Genomic DNA, 6000 nt, shown 5'->3' on the forward strand with positions numbered 1-6000 from the left:
GACACAGGAATATTTTTTGCACCTAAGAAGCCTGATTCAGAAATAGCACAGAGGGAATCCAGTAGGAATCAAGTATTACACTGAAGGTGAATATCAAGGATTAGACAAGGTTTATGTGTTATGCAAGTAACTCCTATTGGAAATGATAAAAGGGCAAGATACTAAAAAATTCAAAAGTCTAAAAATAGCAGCCATCTTCCCAATATTTTGTTTGGACTTGTCTAGCAGTCAATGAGCATGGTTTTTTCCCTCCTTTTTAATTTATTAATAGAATTTTCCACAATTGTCACAATCTCTCCCTCCCCCACATTATTGAAGGCCATAGTCTGGGAGACAGGCATATTCATAAAATTGTCTTTCCTGTTTCCACCTTTCCATCACCTTCTGGATATAACCTTCACAGTTTAGTCTTCCAGATTTAATTCTATACCTGTGTATAATATTCACTTGGTTCTACTCATTTCACTGTTCATTATTCTGGGTAATTCTGTTTTTAAACCCTTACCTTCCCTCTTAGGTTATAAGGGTTAGGCAATGGGGGTTAAGTGACTTGCCCAGGGTCACACTGCTTTGAAGAGTCTGAGGTCATATTTTAACCCAGGATCTCCCATCTCTGGACCTGGCTCTCAATCCACTGAGCCACCCAGCTGCTCCCTATTCCAGGTAATTCTTTCCAAATTTTCCCCCTTATATTGCTCATCATTTCTAATGGTACAGTAGTATTCTATCATAATCATATGCCACAATTTGTTTACCCATTCTCCACTTAATGGGCATCTCCTCAATTTCCAGTTTTTTGTTGCACAAAGAGAACTACTATAAATATTTTGGAACATATAGGTTATTTTCCTTCCCCCCCCCTTATCTCCTTGGGAAACAAATTGCTGGGTCTAAAGGTTATGCACAGTTTTATAACTCTCTGAGTTTAATTTCAAATTGCCCCCTAAAATGGTTGGACCATTTCTCAACTCCACCAATAATTGAACAAGAATTTGTAAAGTACCTTTTACAACCAAGGCATTGTGCAAGGCTCAAAGAAATAATACAGTCTTCCCTCAAGGAGTTTTCATTCTATTATTGCATTGGACTCAAAGGGCTGGGGCTCACACTCTAAATTTTCTACTTAATACCTGTGTGACATTGGATAAGTTGTTCTTCATCTTTGGACTTGAGTTTCATCATCTATAAAATAAGAGGGTTGGGATATGACTTCAAAAGTTCCTTTTGCATCTAAATCTTTTGAGCCTACCATCAGAATTTGATTTTTAATATTCTACATTTTGCTTCAGATTCAATGTACCACACTGGCTGCCAGTATATCCATGACATCCTTTCTCCACCCCCTTTTTGAAAACTAACCCAATTCCATCCTCTGACCTGACTAACTTAAGATGCAAATGTGGTGAGAGATGAAGGTTTCCCTCTATGGTTCATTGTTCTCTATTAGCCCACGGAAACATGCTGCCACATAAAGAGCAAAGGAGTTGCAAATAACAAACCATGTTTGTTTTTTTTTTTAATATATTTTATTTGATCATTTCCAAGCATTATTTGTTAAAGTCATAGATCATTTTCTTTTCCTCCCCCCCACCCCCCATAGCCGACGCGTAAGTCCACTGGGCATTAGATGTTTTCTTGATTTGAACCCATTGCTTTGTTGATAGTATTTGCATTAGAGTGTTCATTTAGAGTCTATCCTCTGTCATGTCCCCTCAACCTCTGTATTCAGGCAGTTGCTTTTCCTCGGTGTTTCCACTCCCATAGTTTATCCTTTGCTTATGAATAGTGTTTTTTTCTCCTGGATCCCTGCAAATTGTTCAGGGACATTACACCGCCATTAATGGAGACATCCATTATGTTCGATTATACCACAGTGTATTAGTCTCTGTGTACAATGTTCTCCTATAACAAACCATGTTGAGTGTCAGCTCTATACTAGGTAGCACAGTGAATAGAGCACCAGGCCTAGGAGTCAGGATGACTCCTTTTACTGAGTTCAAATGTGGTCTCAGGCACTGACTTATTGTGTGACCCTGAGCAAGTCACTTTTCCCTGCTTGCCTCAGTTTCCTCATCTTTAAATTGAGCTGGAAGAGGAAATGACAAACCACTCGTGTATCTTGGTCAAGAGAACTCCAAATCAGGTCAGACACTATAGTAATAATTAAACAACACCAAAAACTAAGTACTATTACTGTTAGACTGTAGGCTTACAAATTTATATATATATATATACATATATATATTATATATGTATGTAAAAAGATATATTCCTTATTTTTAAGGAGTTTCAATTCTTTTTTTTTAAACCCTTACCTTCCTACAATACAACCTACAATACTGTGTATTGGCTCCAAGGCAGAAGAGTGGTAAGGGCTAGGCAATGGGGGTGAAGTGACTTGCCCAGGGTCACACAGCTGGGAAGTGTCTGAGGCCAGATTTGAACCCAGGACCTCTCATCTCTAGGCCTGACTCTCAATCCACTGAGCTACCCGGCTGCCCCCAAGGAGTTTCAATTCTAAAAAAAGGAGACAACCTTGTACATATGCATAAATATATATATATAATTATAATATATAATATATATAATAATACATACAGTCTATACATGCATAGGTATTTCCATAATTAGTATATAAATATATATATAAATATATAAACACTATATTTCTATATATAGTATGTAAATGCATATATAAGTGCATATATAAATACTATATTTCATACATAGTATATAGATGCATATATACACAAGCACACTATATATCATATAAATATTAAAGACAAAAAGAGTTAAATAAGAGATAGTTTAGAAAAGAGGGTGCGAGTAGTCGGAGAAGGCAGGGAGTCAAGGAGTAACACCTTGTGTGAAGAGAGAGAGATTCTAAGAGGCAGAGGTAAGAGACTTTTCCAGACATGGTATAACCTCCTGCAGTTACATATGGATATTTTTGTGGGTGGACACCTGAGAAGGAGATTGGAAACTGAGGGAAAATGGATAGAGGAGAGAAAGATTGAGAGAGAGATGATAAAAGACTCAGAGAAAAGGAGTTAAAAATATGGGCTCCATTGTGATTGCCCCTCTGATGGCATTGAGAGAGAGGGCTCTACCCGTGTCCCCAAACTTTTTTTGGAGAGTTTAGGAATGTGGAGTGGGAGCTAATGAACAGCTAATGAACATGTGACATGGCATATAATTTAACATTGGCTCAATTGACACTCATGTAATCAAAGAGGAGGTTAATCAAACATGTGACTTGGTAAGGAATGTAGTCTAACAAGATGGGAGCTAGGACCCTGTGGCAAATAATGTCCTGCTCAGGAATTCTTTTGTCCTTTGGACTAAAGATTTAGAAATACAATAATCAATAAATAACATGACCATGAGGCTGGTATATAAACACATAAGATGCAACATCAATACACCAATAATACTTTCAAGATGCTAATATACTTGATATGCTACACATGGGGAATGGCTGGTGCAAAGATCAGAGACAAAGATGAAGTACTACCTCTAAAGAATAGGGAGAAGATCAGTTTGTCTGGATCATAGAGTATAGGAGAGGGTGTAATATCCAATGAGGATCAAAAGCTATTTGGAGGCTGGGCCTTGTTGTGAAGGTCTTTAAGAACTGAATGGTGGAGTTGATATGTTATGCAAGAGTTAATAGGGAGCCATGGAGGTTTAAGGAGTAGAAAAGAGAAAGAGGCATTTTTACAATTAAGGAAAATCTTTGGCAGCTGTGTTGAGGATAGATCATGGAGGGAAAAGGCATGAAGCATGGCAACCAGTTCAGAGACTAGTAGATTAACTGAGGTGAGAGGTAATAAGGACCTGAATTAAAGGGGTAATCTGATGAGGAGTCAAAATGACTGCTGCTGTAATTTTTGCTACATTCAAGTTTTTAAAAAGAAATCAATGTTCCTATATATACTATTCATGGTACAACATGACTTAATTTTTTAAAAAGTATAATATTTGTATGTGGGACAATGCAAGGAGAGGAATTCAGCCCCTGATGCTTGCTGGGAGGTCTTCTTTAAGCATGGGTTTACTGAATCTTCTTCTGTCCCTCAAAAGGTGGTGGAAGGATCTAAGATGAGGAGGTTGAGAAGAGTCCTGGAGAAGAGGGAAAAGTTTTGGAGTCTTGGAAAGAATAGCAAAGAACAGCAGAGGGCTACGGACCAGATTCTATATCAGCCAGGTGACCCAATAAGCACTAAGATGTCATGTTGAAGGAATATAAAAGATCTATCCAAAAGGATAAAAGAGAAACTACAAGCAGAGTACCATGACTGCACTCTAAGTGATGTGGCGATGGTTTCAGGGGACTCAGAATGAAAGTAGGAAACAATTAGATTGATAAAAGCATAGCCACAATTATGTTAAACACAGTAATATTAAAAGCCACTGTCACATAGTTGGAACATATCATGAGAATGATGTTTGGTTGTGGGATCTGGATTTTACAATAGATTTTGGCAAGTAGAGTGTGTCCAAAAGAGGGAGGTCAGTGTGGTGAGAAGACTGGAGATCAGGCCATAAGAGGTTCAGCTAAGAACATGAGAACATGTTAGCTTAGAGAAAAATAGGGGGAAATTGGGTGATATGGTAGCTGACCTCAAGCCCCTGAAGGGTAGTTGTGTGAGAGAGATTTTAGATCTGTTCTCCTTGGCCCCATATGGCCAAACTAGGAGCAGTGGGTGGAAGTTAGGGAGAGGCAGACAGGTTCAAACTAAGGAAACACTTTCTAACAATTAAAACCAGAGGGAAGGAAATTATCCCCTTCCTGGAGGTGTTCCACCAGAGGTTGGGTGATTACTTGTTTTATAGAGGGAATTCTTGTTCAAATACTGTTAAACAACCTGACCCCCACTGACAATATAGTCTCTTCCAACTCTGAGATTCTGTGGGTCTGTAAAAAATTACTTGTTTATTTGAATTGCAAATGGTTTCAAGTGGGGTAACCTAGCTTGTCTAGTAGGGGATTTTCCCAGTTCAGAAACAGGATTTTGGAAAACCCCAATCACTTCTGGAATACAGAGAACTCCATGGCACCAGGTTACACACTGCTCATTTGTCCTTATTGATACCGCCTTTTCCCTGTGCTGATGGCAACCTCATTTGTCTAAGCTCCCATCCTTGACACCTGAGAACACTGATCAATTCCCTTCCCACCTCCACTATCTTTTCCTGTTCTTCATTTCCTGTCTCAGCCATGCGGAAGCACGATTCTGTGTGTATGGTGTTCCAGGTGGTGTCTTGGGACCTAAAGGTCAGGGCCTGATTCCCTTCCTCCAGTCTGTGTTCCATCTTTTTTAATCAAGTCCCACATCCCTTTGCTCCAGAGAATTTCAACTCCTCAGCTGTGGACTGACATTAAACGGATCCCCTTCCCTGAGTTCTTCAACTAGCCTGCAGCTGGTGACGACTCTTGGGTCCCAGGTGTCCAGAACTGGCTTTTTAGCCTCTATGTTCTGTCATATCCAATGTTACAATATTAGTCCAAGGCATCCTCTGTTTGAGGGTCAGAGCTTTGTCTTCTTGTGCTCCCAGTCTTTCCCTCCCTGGGCTTCTTGTTGGTAACTTCCACATGCAACTGGGTGGTGGTGGTGAGTTATTAGGCTATACACAGAAAGAGAATTTGGAGTCAGAAAAGCTAGACTGATATCCTCTGCCACTGTAAAAGTGGGTGAACTTGGGGCAAGCCATGACATCTCAGGGCCTCAGTGTCTGTGGATTAGATAAGATAAGAGTTTCCTTCCAGCTCTAAAATTATGAGCCCTCAAGATGGTGACAGGAGCAATTTGTATTCCAACCTTCTCACACTTTCCATTCCCAGCCCAGCATCTGGAGCAGCAGAATCCACCCCACCCCTTTCAGGAGTTTGTCCAAGACAGCAGTTGGGCCCCCGCCCAGACCTGCCAGGAAAAGTCAGGCTCCCAGCAGCTGTCTGTTCCTGGTGGGCCGGCTTCATCCTGATGTTGAGAAGCTGTG

The sequence above is a fragment of the Monodelphis domestica genome, chromosome 1 (genome assembly GCF_027887165.1).
Source record: "Monodelphis domestica isolate mMonDom1 chromosome 1, mMonDom1.pri, whole genome shotgun sequence".
In the NCBI taxonomy this organism is placed as follows: Eukaryota; Metazoa; Chordata; class Mammalia; order Didelphimorphia; family Didelphidae; genus Monodelphis; species Monodelphis domestica.